At 46.5% G+C, this 14,774-nt stretch overlaps 1 long non-coding RNA gene across 1 annotated transcript in view; it reads right to left on the bottom strand.

The window, feature by feature from the left end:
- Positions 1 to 14,774, bottom strand: part of LOC116977452 — a 72,851-nt gene that overhangs the window by 55,774 nt on the left and 2,303 nt on the right. The gene's annotated exons all lie outside the window — the stretch shown is intronic.

Here is a 14,774-nt window from a genome sequence, read left to right as displayed (position 1 = left end):
GATTTTTTTTAAATTAATCAAATGATGACATAAAAATCCTCAGCAAATTTTCAATTCCTCATGGCCTGCGCTGCATGGAGTCCGAGCTGTACAGCACAGAAATAAACCCTTCGGCCCGCCTTGTTCATGCCGACTCAGTTGACGTGCTGGACCAGTCCCATTTCCCTGCATTTGTCCCATAGCCCTCTACACCCTTCCCATCTATACATCTGTCTGGAATTCGTGATTGTATCCACTTCTGTAGCTTCCTCCGGCAGCTCATTCCAGATACGGACGAATCTCTGAGTGAATCAGTTGCCCCTGAGGTCCCCCTTAAATCTCTCCCCTCTCACCTGCCCTCTAGTTTTAGCATGGTACTTAAAACCATGTTTATGTTACCATGAGTGTAGGAAAGAACTTAACACCAAAGTTAGACACAAAATGCACAAGGAACTGCAGATGCTGGAATATTGTGTGGAACACAGAGTGCTGGAGTATCTCAGCGGGCCAGGCAGCATCTGTGGAGGGCATGGATGGGTGATGTTTTGGATTGGGATCCTTCTGTGACCAGTCCTGACCCAAATTGTCATTTATCCATGTTCTCCAGAGATGTTGCCTGACTCGCTGAGTTACTCCAGCACTCTGTGAAACGTCACCTATCCATGTTCTCCACAGATGCTGCCTGACCCGCTGAGTTACTCCAGTACTCTGTGAAACGTCACCTATCCATGTTCTCCACAGATGCTGCCTGACCCGCTGAGTTACTCTGTGTCTATCTTTTATTTTGCCATGACATTCATCTGGAACAGGAACCATCACCATTGGACCAGTCAGCATGTTAGTGTTAAAGATCAGGATGTACTCACTCATAACAGAAGCAAATGTTGCTCCCTCTTGTTGATGGTGAAGGGCCTTAGCTCTGTTCAGTTACCTGCCGCCCAAGATGCTCCATCTAAGCTTGTCTCATTTAGTTTAGTTTAGTTTAGAGATACAGCGTGGAAACAGGCCCTTCGGCCCACCGAGTCTACACCAACCAGCGATCCCCGTGCATTAATGCTATCCTAGGGCCAATTTACATTTATACCAAGCCAATTAACCTATAAACCTGTATGTCCTTGGAATGTGTGAGGAAACGGAAGATCTCGGAGAAAACCCACGCGGTCACAGGGAGAACATACAAACTCCGTGCAGACAGCACCCATAATCGGGATCGAACCCTGGTCCCTGGGGTTGTAAGCACTGTAAGGCAGCAACTCTACTGCTGTGCCACCATGCTGCCCTCAGAGATAAGCTTTTCCCACTGAGAGTAGGGAAGATTCAAACAAGGGGACATGACTTGAGAATTAAGGGACAGAAGTTTAGGGGTAACATGAGGGGGAACTTCTTTACTCAGAGAGTGGTAGCTGTGTGGAATGAGCTTCCAGTGAAGGTGGTGGAGGCAGGTTCGTTTTTATCATTTAAAAATAAATTGGATAGTTATATGGACGGGAAAGGAATGGAGGGTTATGGTCTGAGCGCAGGTATATGGGACTAGGGGAGAATACGTGTTCGGCACGGACTAGAAGGGTCGAGATGGCCTGTTTCCGTGCTGTAATTGTTATATGGTTATATGGTTATATACAGCCTGGAAACAGGCCCTTCGGCCCACCGAGTCCATGTCGACCAGCGGTCACACGTACACTAGTTCTATCCTACACACAAGGGACAATTTAGGGAAGCCACATAACCTACATACCTGTACGTCTTTGGGATGTGCCTGCATTTGGCCCATCCCCCTCTAAACCTTTCCTATCCATGTACCTGTCCAAAAGTCTTATGAATGCTGTTATAGTACCCACCTCAACCACCTCCTCTGGCAGCTCGTTCCATACACCCACCACCCTCTGTGTGAAAAAGTTGCCCCTCTGGTTCATATTAAATCTTTGTCCTCTCAGCTGAAACTAATATGTTCTCGTTCTTGATTTTCCTACTCTGGGTAAAATACTATCTATTCTATCCATCTATCACCCTCTGTATTCCCCTCACCTCTATGAGATCACTCCTCATCCTCCTGTGCTAGAAGGAATAGAGTCCCAGTCTGCCCAACCTCTCCCCAACCTCTCCCCTTGATCCCGGCAACATCCTCGTAAATCTTCTCTGCAGCCTGCCCAGCTTAAAGACATACATTGTGGTCTCTGTACACCAGTGGTGGATAGGGTATAGAGTCCCAGTCTGCCCAACCTCTCTCTCCCTGTAGCTCGAGACCCTTCTTCAGACTGGGGGCTTTGTACACCTTGTTGAAGCTCATCCAGGTGGGCAGAAAATATTCCGTGCATTCCTGCCTTGTTCATGGTGGGTGATGACGTGGCTTTGGGATGTCAGGAACCGAGTCGTTTCTTTGCCGGATGGCCTCCCTCTGATCCACAACAGCATTGGTGCAATGGGTGCAATCACGTTTCCAGGTTGGCGGTAGCTCCAAGAATGTTCAGGCACTGAATGCCAAGGGCTGAGGTTAGACTCACCCTTGTAGGACTTCATACGGTCAAGTGATAGGAGGGGATTTAGGCCATTCTGCCCATCAAGTCTACTCCGTCATTCAATCATGGCTGATCTAACTCGCCCCTCAACACTGTCTTTTCCCCATAACCCCTGACACCCGAACTAATCAAGAATCTATCTATCTCTGCCTTAAAAATATCCATTGACTTGGCCTCCACGGCCTTCTGCGGCAATGAATTCCATAGATTCACCACCCTCTGACTGGACATCATTTTAGGAAGACTTTCCTCCTCATCTCCTTCCTAAAATAATGTCCATTAAGTCTGAGGCTGTGCCCTCTGGTCCTCGACCCACTAGTGGAAACATTCTCTCCACATCCACTCTATCCAAGCCTTTCACTATTCATGGCCTTGTGCCTGGCGGGTGATGACGTGGCTTTGGGATGTCAGGAATGGAGTCATTTCTCTGCAGTATGCCCACCCTCTGATCCACATTAGTCGTGTGTTGGAATCAGTGTTGGTGCGATGGTGCAGTTCCAGTTGGTGGTAAGTCCAAGAATGTTCAGCTCACCGGATGCCAAGGGTTGAGGTTTGACCCACCCTTGTAGGATTTGGCAGTTCCATGGTCTGAAGCTTACTTTACCCCCATCAGCATTGACCAGCCTGAGGATTGCCTGAGATTGTTGCATGCTGGAGCACACTAGCTCATTTATGAATAATAATAATAATGGTGAATAGAATTACACACTGGACAGTCTGCAGAGACCTCCCACCTCTCCTCTGATGGAACGGTTAATGCACGATTCAATAAACAGACAGGAGGCAGCAACTACAACAGCATATAATCTATTCCCCAATTGCCATCGAATGTGGCAACGAGCCTTCTTAAAAGACATTTGCACAGGTACATGGTTTGAGAAGGATATGGGTCAAATGTGGGCAGGTGGGATTAGCGTAGACGGGGCATCTTGATCGGCATGGATGTGTTGGGCTGAAGGTGGACACAGAGTGCTGGAGTAACTCAGCGGGTCAGGCAGCATCTCTGGAGAAAAAAGATGGGTGACTTTTCTGGTCAGAACCCTTTTTCAGTTGGGCCGAATGGCCTGTGTCCATGCTATATAACTCTATGACCATGTCTGTATGGAGTTTGTACGTTCTCCCTGTGACTGTGTGGGTTTTCTCCGAGATCTTCGCTTTCTTCCCACACTCCAAAGACGTGCAGGTTTGTAGGTCAACTGGCTTGGTATAAATGTAAATTGCCCCTAGTGTGTGTAGGATAGTGTTAGTGTGCGGTGATCGGTGGTTGGTGCGGACTCGGTGGGCTGCAGGGACTGTTTCCATGCTGTATCTCTAAACTAGAAAAGAAAACTAGACTACGATAAATCACAACAGTAGCTGTTTGGCAACATTTTCCAGTGAAATGGTTTTAACGCCAGAGAAACAAATCACGGGATTTTTGAATGAAACCACTTTTGGATGACCTATTGATGGCAATCAGAACGCATGTACTCCACAGCATTTTGGTTGAAGTTAACAGTTGACTTCCCTCCTCCAGAAAGCCTTTACGGTTTAGTCCATGAATCAGCTAAATTGCTGAGCATTACTGAACGAATTACCTAATAGTTAAGTATTATTAATACTTAAAAGTTGAAACAGGTATACCACAAGAACAATGGAATCTGGGTGAAGGAAGATGGTTCCGTTTAGTTTATTGTCACGAGTAATCTTTTGTTGCATGCTTCCCGACGGCCCGCGCGGCCAGAAGGCTTCTAGACGAGCCTCCCGGATCACCATGTAGAAGCGCTGGTCGGGCGAAGAGGCCGATGGGGCCTCGCGATGATGGGGCCTTAGCGGTGGTGAATCCTCACAGCGGCAACGTTCCCTTGCTGGTCGAACCGCGGTTGACGGTCGATGAGAGTGTGGAGGGCCACCGTGAGGAGGGGGAGGAGAAGAACAATGGAGGACCTGGCCTGGGGGGAACCGTTGTGGGGGGGGGGGGGGGGGACAAAAGGAGGAGCCGGCGTGCTTTGTAACTTTGTCAGTGCCGTAGCTGGCTGCTATTTGTATACATTGTGTACGCAAGCAAAGAATCTCACTGTGCCTAGTCACATGTGACAATAGAGTATTCATATTCCTAACCAGTCAGGAGAAAGACAATACATGATTATAATCAATCCATTCACAGTGTACAGATACATGGTAGATGGAATAACGTTTAATGCAAGATAAACCCAATAAAGTCCGATCAAGGATAGTCCAAGGGTCTCCAGTTAGATAGATAGTAGTTCAGCACTGCTCTCTAGTTGTGGTAGGATGGTTCAGTTGCCTGAAAACAGCTGGGAAAAAACTGTCCCTGAATCTGGAGGTGTGCGTTTTCACACTTCTATACCATTTGCCTGATGTGAGAGGGGAGAAGAGGGAGTGGCCAGGGTGCGACTGGTCCTTGATGATGCTGCTGGCCTTGCCGAGGCAGCATGAGGTGTAGATGGAGTCAATGGAAGGGAGGTTGGTTTGTGTGATGGTCTGGGCAGCTGGCCTTGCCGAGGCAGCGTGAGGTGTAAGTAGATGGAGTCGATGGACTCTCTCTTTGACGTGCTTGAACCCATCACTTTGCCATTGGCTTGTGGCAGTGCAGGTCACATTTATTTCCACTACACACTGTGTTAGTTTCCTACCAATACATGATTATTTCTCTGGGACCACCATGTTGTGTCCGTATGAAACATTGAGCAGAAATTGTTCCCTCTCCTCCCTCTCCAGTCTGCAGGGGTTGCATGCTTGTTATATCATTTTGTATGCTCTTTATCAAATTGAAACTGCAATTCACAGTGAATAGAATGTTTAAGACTAAACACAGCAAGGAATTGCTAAATTACACTAGGCCCTGCTAGATTTGTGCATGGTTTTTTTCTTTAATCAATCACATAGCAGCAAATGTCCAGAAAAGATACTGAACCCATGATATGAAAAATCTTCGAGGTAGTTGAGAGCATTTAAAATACATGGACAGGTACTGTATATGGATAGGGACGTTTCAGAGGGACATGGGCCAAATGGGACTAATGTAGATGAGGCATTAGTTCGGCATGGATGAATTGGATGAAGGGCCTGTTTCCGTGCTGTATGACACTAACATTGGAGACCCTCGCTATCCTTCATCAGACTTTATCTTGCACTAAGCACGAATCACGTTATACCCTTGATCATGTATCTATACACTGTGAATAGCTATATTTAAGGGAGTTAGATGTGGCCCTTGTGGCTAAAGGGATCAGGGGGTATGGAGAGAAGGCAGGTACTGGATACTGAGTTGGATGATCAGCCATGATCATATTGAATGGTGGTGCAGGCTGGAAGGGCCGAATGGCCTACTCCTGCACCTATATTCCATGTTTCTATGAATGGCTTGATTGCATGCATGTATTGTCTTTCCACTGACTGGATAGAACGCAACAAAAAAGCTCATCACTGTACCTTGGTACACTTGACAATAAACTAAATCCTGGGATGGCGGGACTAACATATGATGAAAGAATGGGTCGGCTGGGCCTGTATTCCCTGGAATTTATAAGGATGAGTGGGCATCTTATAGAAACATATAAAATTCGAAGAGGATTGGACAGGGTAGATGCAGGAAAAATCGTTTGATGTTGGGGGAGTCCAGAACCAGGGGTCACAGTTTAAGAATACAGGGTAGGCCATTTAGGACTGAGATGAGGAAAAACGTTTTCACTCAGAGAGTTGTGAATCTGTAGAATTCTCTGCCACAGAAGGCAGTGGAGGCCAATTCACTGGATGTTTTCAAGAGAGAGTTAGATTTATCTCTTTGGGCTAGCGGAATCAAGGAATATGGGTAAAAAGCAGGAACGGGGTACTGATTTTGGATGGTCTGCCATGATCATATTGAATGGCGATGCTGGCTTGAAGGGCCGAATGGCCTACTCTTGCACCTATTTTCTATGTTTCTATGTAAACTAAATGAACATGTTAAATAATGAAACCACATTGCTGAGACCTATTAGATTAATAAGTAGTGTTCAGCTAATTCCTTTCACCTTGTCAGACAAGGCAGATATTTATCCCAACACAGCCTAAATATTCTACCAGCGATATTTCTTACTGAATGGTCACAGTTAGGGCGGCATGATGGTGCAGTGGTAGAGTTGCTACCTTGCAGCGCCAGAGACCCGGGTTTGATCCTGACTACGGGTGCTGTCTGCACGGTGTTTTTTGCATTCTCCCCGTGACCCGCAAGGATTTTCTCCGGGATCTCTGGTTTCCTCCCACACTCCAAAGATGTACAGGATTGTAGATTAATTGGCTCGGTATAAATGTAAATCGTCCCTAGTCTGTGTGGGGTGGCGTTAGTGTGCGGGATCTCTGGCCGGTGTGGACTCGGTGGGTCGAAGGGCCTGTTTCTGCGCTGTATCTCTAAACTAAACTAAAGGTGAACGATGTACATTCTCTGTTTTGTATGCCTTAAGGGCCTGTCCCACTGTACGAGGTAATTCAAGCGCTCTCCCGAGTTTCCCCTGATTCGAACTCAGAGAATTACGGTAATAGCCGCTCGTAGGTCCTCGGGGCTCTCGTGGACATTTTTCAACATGTTGAAAAAACTTCCCGAGCTTACCGCGTTTCCCGAGTACCTGCCGTTAGCGTTACGAGCCGCTTTGAGACGTCCCCGAGCTCCTACGTACCCACTACGTACTTACCACTTACTTAGATTTTTTTTTTATCTTGGGAGAGCTCTTGGGTAAACTCGTATATGGGACTAGGGGAGAATACCAGGTTCACCAGACTGATTCCTGGGATGTCAGGACTTTCATATGAAGAAAGACTGGATAGACTTGGCTTATACTCGCTAGAATTTAGGAGATTGAGAGGGGATCTTATAGAAACTTACAAAATTCTTATGGGGTTGGACAGGCTAGATGCAGGAAGATTGTTCCCGATGTTGGGGAAGTCCAGGACAAGGGGTCACAGCTTAAGAATAAGGGGGAAATCCTTTAGGACCGAGATGAGAAGAAACTTTTTCACACAGAGAGTGGTGAATCTCTGGAACTCTCTGCCACAGAGGGTAGTTGAGGCCAGTTCATTGGCTATATTTAAGAGGGAGTTAGATGTGGCCCTTGTGGCTAAAGGGATCAGGGGGTATGGAGAGAAGGCAGGTACGGGATACTGAGTTGGATGATCAGCCATGATCATATTGAATGGCGGTGCAGGCTCGAAGGGCCGAATGGCCTACTCCTGCACCTATTTTCTATGTATCTATGTATCTAATACGTGTTCGGCACAGACTAGAAGGGTCGAGATGGCCTGTTTCCGTGCTGTAATTGTTATATGGTTATATGGTATAGTGGGACAGGCCCTTTAAAGTTCACCCACAACATACAGTAAGTGAAATAAACAGAGCAGTGTTCTCATTTTGCCGTGTTACAGCCCTCTCTGTGGAGTCGATGCTGTACTCAGAGTTGCATGGTGCACTACACTAGTTCCATTGTCTGCAGTGTGAACCATCCCTATCTCATGAGCACAGCAGGGGTGAGTGAGTTCACAAAGACTCAGCTATGAAAGAAAGCAAACTGCATGTCACTGGGTTCAGCACAGCAACTACTTCATCTCACCACTGATTGGACAGGCTTATAAAATAAAAAGCCCCAAATGAATAGCATAACGTGACTAATTAAATGACAAATTCAATTGGAATTTCCTTTGGTACTAATCCCTGCATCGAGTGACTGGACACACTTAGTGAGATCATCAGAGTGTGATTTGCTCCCTTAAATTATATTTAATAACCCAGGTGGAAAGCAGCCCTAGGAAAGGTGGGAATGAAGTCACAGTGCCCACGGCACTGATTGAACAGGTTAAACCGTTTAAACACACAAAATGCTGGAATAACTCAGCGGGGCAGATAGCCTGTGTAGGAAGGAACAACAGATGCTGGTTTGCACCGAAGATAGACACAAAATGCTGGAGTAACTCAGCGGATCAGGCAGCATTTCCAGAGAGAACGAATGGGTGACGTTTCGGGTTCTTCAGACTGAGAGTCGGGGAAAAGGGAGACAGAGATATGGAAGGGTACGGTGTGAAAACGAGTCATCAAAGGGGACAAAGGATAATGTAGAATAGACCATTGTTAGCTCGGGGAAGCTGACAACGGAGCATCCAGAAATAAAACCCAATCAGATGGACAGTTGGTCACAGAACTAGGATAGGGGAGGGTTGGAGAGAGAGGGAGACCATGGGTAATGTTTGGGGTTGAGACCCTTCTTCAGACATCGTTCATAGTTCAGAACTAAGCATTAGGTCATTGACTCAGTTTAGATGTAACTGGAAAATTGTCACCTACATCTGCCCTAAAACACGCAGAAACTGGCATACTACAGAAACTGCCACACATACTCGCTTTGCTGTAACGGTTAATGTACAGCAAGCTTTCAGCTGTCCCCGAGTTGTGGGAATAGTTTGCACTTTACAATCTCACAATGTGTCAGCGCACTGTCCAATGTTTGGGAAACATCGTTAAAGTTGCAAGGCAGGGAAGAGCTGAAGCATGTGCACACTGCTGCATTCCACAAACTACACTGCAAACAATCCCAAGGGATGCCACTTGAAGGATAAATATTCACCGGAACACCAGGAATAAACCCATTACAGCGCCTCGAATAGTGGCATGGGAATTTCACATTCACCTAAAGGAGCAAATGCAATCATGGTCTGATGTAGCATCTGGAAGAACGCCTTTAAAATGCAACCCTGTCACTGCAGATTGAAAGCCATCTCTTCAAATAGTTGCAGACCAGTAACATCAATGGGGCTTGAAACACACAGTGCTGGAGTAACTCAGCGGGTCAGGCAGCATCTCTGGAGAACATGGATAGGTGATGTTTCACTGAGTGCTGGAGTAACTCAGCGGGTCAGGCAGCATCTCTGGAGAACATGGATAGGTGACGTTTCACAGAATGCTGGAGTAACTCAGCGGGTCAGGCAGCATCTCTGGAGAACATGGATAGGTGACGTTTCACAGAGTGCTGGAGTAACTCAGCGGGTCAGGCAGCATCTCTGGAGAACATGGATAGGTAACAATTTGGGTCAGGACAGCTCTGAAGAAGAACCCAATCCAAAACATCACCTATCCATGTCCTCCAGAGATGCTGCCTGACCCACTGAAATAGTGAAGCATTTTGTGTTCTACACAAGATTCCTGCACCTGCAGTTCCTGTGTCGACATCAATGTTGTTTTGAGTCTATCTGATACAATTTATCTGCTGTGGCAGTGAAAACATCTACAAAGCTAACTTCCAGCTTGTTAAAACCATAATCAGAAGATATTGCTTAGGCATACACCCTATCATCTCTTTTATCACCCTGATATCTTGGTTTCCCATCCTGACTGCCATTGGAGTTTGCTCTCCACACCCTGTAATTTTAGGACATAAAAGGACTTGAGTGTTTATGCATCAGAGGCTTTGATAGCAGCTGTAAAGCTGACAACAGGAAGGATCAGGCAGAAACATCCCTGTCTGTCATGAGATTTCTCAAAAGCTATAATTGACAGTTAGGTAACAATAGGTTTGCACTTTAAACAGCTCTGTAGTTTAGTGTGGAGATACAGCACGGAAACGGGACCTTCGGCCCATTGAGTCCACACTGACCAGCGATCCCCGCACATTAACACTATCCTACACACTGGGGATAATTTGACTAAGCCAATTAACCTTCAAACCTGCACACACGCCTTAGGAGAATGGAAACTGGAGCACCCAGAGGAAACCCGCGTGGTCACAGGGAAAACGTGCAAACTCCGTAGCATCCATAGTCAGGATCGAACCCGGGTCACTGGCGCTGCAAGGCTGCAACTCTACCGCTGCACCACTGTGCCGCCTCTCGAGACAAGCAAGGTTCAATCTAAGTATACCTCCTCCTGCCCCAGCCTGGAAACGTGTGTGGCAGCCCTCTATTGACTGGGAATTACTGCACAAAATCTACCAGAGGAAGGCGATGATTGAGTAATCGAGGCAGGTACAAAATCAACATTTAAAGATACTTGAGCAGGTACATGGACAGGAGAGGTTTCAAGGGATATGGGCCAAACACAGGCAGGTGGGACTAACGTAGATGGGGCATGTTGGTCAGCATGGACAATTTGGGCCGAAGGGCCTGTTTCTGCACTGGCTGACTCTATTGCAGTGATAAGCAAAAGGTTTGTGATCAGTACAATGCCGGCTGATGCAACTTCAGGGCAACTTTAAAATAAAAAAATAATGGATATGAACCAAATGTTGTCTCTATCTACCAATAAAAAAAATCAATTAAAACAAGGTTTCTGCCAGGAGCAAGCGACTGAGATCATCTTGGACAGAAATTGATGAGAGGACCAAGAAAATGGGTATATAGTTTAGTTTAGTTTGTTGTCACATGGACCAAGTTTGGATCAATCACTATTGCTGATTGGATCGCAGCAAGTTCGCTGGATGGATACGATTGTTGAAATGATGGACATGTGACAGCAGATCGTGAGTGGTCCTGGGATCAGGACTTTGTCTCTACACCTGTGAAAGAACCACCAGTGGGGACAGTGCTGATGGTAAAATCCCCTGTAAGGCCTGTGGAGAAGTCCCCCGCCAAACCTGTGCTGCTTGAGTCATCGCCTGCTAAGAAACTCCCTGTGTAGGTTGTACCTATGGCGGCATCATCTATAAAGAGCACTGCTGAGGGGCTGTACTGAAAGCATGCAGGAGGGATCTGTCATAAGATACAGAGACTTTGTCTAGAGGCAGATCCTGGACTTTAACTAACTATAGTTGACATTACTCATATTGAAGTCTGAAGAAGGGTTTGGACCCGAAACATTGCTTATTTCCTTCGCTCCTTAGATGCTGCCTCACCCGCTGAGTTTCCCCAGCATTTTTGTGTCTATCCTCATTGTCCAAGCAGTTACAGATATCAGTGGCATTAGACGACATACTTCACCGGTCAGGGCAACTGAAGCTCCTGCATCGAGTACATCTGTCAGACTACAGGCATGGACTTGCTTCTGATTGACTATAACTGAAGCAGGAGGACATTTCACAGCCTAAAACTACAATCGAACTACAGACAAACAATTGCGTTCAATATGTTCAAACACTGGTATTTCTCACATGCTCTTCAAAATGGTTAGTTTAGTTTGGAAATACAGTGCAGAAACATTCTTTAGGCCCACCGAGTCCGCGCTGACCAGCGATCCCCGCAAATTAGCGTTATCCTACACACACTAGGACTAATTTACAATTATACCAAGCCAATTAACCTACAAATCTGTATGCCTTTGGAGTGTGGGCGGAAACCGGAGATCCCAGAGAAAACCCACGCAGGTCACGGGGAGAACGTACAAACTTCGTACAGACAGCACCCGTAGTCAGGATCGAAACTGGGTCTCTGGCGCTGTAAGGCAGCTACTCTACCGTTGTGCCATGTGCCACCCTAAACTACTTTTGTTTATTGCCACGTGTACCGAGGCCCAGTGAAACGCTTTTTTGCTGCATGCTATCCAGTCAGCAGAACCACCATACATGATTACAGTCAAGCCGTCAACAGTGTACAGATACAGGATGAAGGATAACATGTAATGTAATTACAAATTCCAGAGCCCTCTCTCCTGTGAAGAATTGTCTTTGTTCATTCTGTGCAGGCTCTGCACACTGGGATTTCATTGAATCTAATTGAAGAGATTTGAAATAAATTATTGCTCACTGCTAGCACACAGTCTTGTATCATCTCATGGAAAATTAAAATACAAGTGAACAGGTGCATGAAATAAAGATCCAGCCTTGGATTAGTGCTTCGTGTTAAGCTGCTCGACAGAACCCAATCCTTTTTAAACAGCCAGCCACAGCCGAATGCCAAGTCGGATTCAACGCTGCTCCAGTTTCCACAATGTCTGGCATTTAATGAAATGAGTACATCAAACATCTTGGGGGTGGGGGGGGGGGGGGGGGGCAGAAGCAAAGCAAAGCTGATTTTAATCAAACCAACTAGATTTGGATTATCTCAGACTTGATCTACTTGGGGCCAGATTTGCACTCATCCTTCTTACCAAGGCTCAGGGAGAAGGTTAGTCAATGAATTGACATGAACTGCCTTTGGGAAGAATGATGTAAACATCCAGCCGACAATTGCTCCATTTAAATCCACATCTGCGGAACAATCCACCATTTGTATTATTCCCACAACCACAAGACACACATTTATTCCCCTCCACAACCAATCACATTAAGTACCTTAGAGCCGCTAGAAAGTCCATTTTAAAGAGATTTCATCTATTGTTTGGACAACGAGAAATCAAAATGACCCCCCGAATTACCCGATACTAAATAGTCAGAAACAGCTGATGGAAAGGAGCAGGTGGAAGGAATCTTGGATGCGGCACGCGTTATCCGAGTCGCTATTGTGTCAAAACGTACAGATGATTCTGTTAAAAGAAAATTCTGAAAAGCAACGGAAGGAAGAAATATGCAGGAAGGAACTGCAGATGCTGGCTTATACCGAAGATTGATACAAAGTGCTGGAATAACTCGGCAGGTCAGGCTGCATTTCTATGTGGAGCCTTAGACTGTGTCTGAGACTGCAACAGAACTTCTTCAGAAAGGCAATCAGATGAAGGGTCTCGACCCAAAACGTCACCCATTCCTTCTCTTCAGAGATGCTGCCTGACCCACTGAGTTACTCCAGCATTTTGTGTCTATCTTTGGAAATAGGAAACTAAGAATCAGCGAGGAGAGACAAGCAAGACACAGGCGAGGACAGATGACATTCTTGATTAGTACTGGTGTCGGGGGTTATCGGGAAAAGGCAGGATAATGGGGTTCGGAGGGAGAGATGGATCAGCCATGATTGAATGGTGGACTAGACTTGGCGGGCTGAATGGCCTAATTCTGCTCCTATCACTTATGACAGGAGGAGAGACGGGTGCAATGCGTTCCTGGTAAACCTGGTGTGGGAAAGAGAGTCTGAAGAAGGGTCTTGACCCGAAACGTCACCCATTCCTTTTCTCCACAGATGCTATCTGACCCGCTGAGTTACTCCAGCTTCTTGTGTCTATCAGGAGTTAATTGAAGGTGGTTTGGGAATCCAGACACAGGAGAGGCGTGTAATTGTAATGTGGACACCTCCACTCCCTCTTCCATTCATGTTTTAAAACATCCTCTTTTGCTTTCCAAGGAATCTGAAACACCCAGTGAGAAGCGGCAGTCAAGGGGTTGGGAATTACTGCCCAATAAGTTGGATGAACAAAAAGATTTGCGGAAGGCAGGGAATGTGGACCAGCTGCTGGGCGGGAGCCTTGTAAAACAAAAACACTTCTTGCTTCCCCCAGCTTATGTCTGTCTGCCTATTTTAACAGGCGGAGTCACGGTGACCCCCTCCAAACATGCAGCCTGTCCACTGCAAGTCAAGTCGTCACTTTTATTTCTATAGAACATTTAAAAAACAACTCTCGTTGACCAAAGTGCTTTACATTGGTGGAGGTACTAACGTTATACAACATTGGTTCATAGATTAAGTACATACATAAATACATACATATAGCCCTCCCTCAGAGGACGTCAAGAAAGGCTTGAGAGTAAAGATGAGTTTTAGGTCTCGACTTAAAAGAGTCGATGGAGGGGGAAGATCTGATGGGAAGAGGGATGCTGTTCCACAGTCTAGGGGCTGCAACCGCAAAGGCACGGTCGCCCCTGAGCTTATGCCGAGACCGCACGATATTCAGTAACCCCAAGTCGGCCGATCTGAGGGACCTGGAGGTGGTGTGGTGGGTAAGCAGACTTTTGATGTAGGCGGAGGCAAGCCCGTTAAGGGCTTTGTAGAAATAAAGAAGCATCTTGAAATGTATTCAGAACCTCTTCAGAGGGAGCCAGTGGAGGGAGGCCAGGATCGGGGTGATGTGGTCCCTTTATCGGGTGCCCGTCAGGAGTCTCGCTGCGGCGTTTTGGACCAGTTGCAAAGGTTCAGGGAATGGTAGGGGTTAGTTTAGTTTAAAATGCCAGTTTAGTTTAGTATAGATACAGTGCAGAAGCAGGCCCTTCGGCCCACCAAGTCCACACCGACCAACGATCGCCTCGTACACTAGTGCTATCCTACACACACTCGGGACAATTTACTAACTTTACCGAGTTACTCAACCTACAAACCTGCACGTCTTTGGAGTGCGGGAGGAAACCAGAGTTGGCCGGGGAAAACCCACGCGGTCACGGGGAGAATGTACAAACTCCGTACAGACAGCACCCATAGTCAGGATCGAACCTGGGTCCCTGGTGCTGTGAGGTAGCAACTCTA

This window comes from Amblyraja radiata, chromosome 10 (assembly GCF_010909765.2).
Source record: "Amblyraja radiata isolate CabotCenter1 chromosome 10, sAmbRad1.1.pri, whole genome shotgun sequence".
Classification (NCBI taxonomy): Eukaryota; Metazoa; Chordata; class Chondrichthyes; order Rajiformes; family Rajidae; genus Amblyraja; species Amblyraja radiata.
This window is presented reverse-complemented; position numbering and strand designations above follow the sequence as displayed.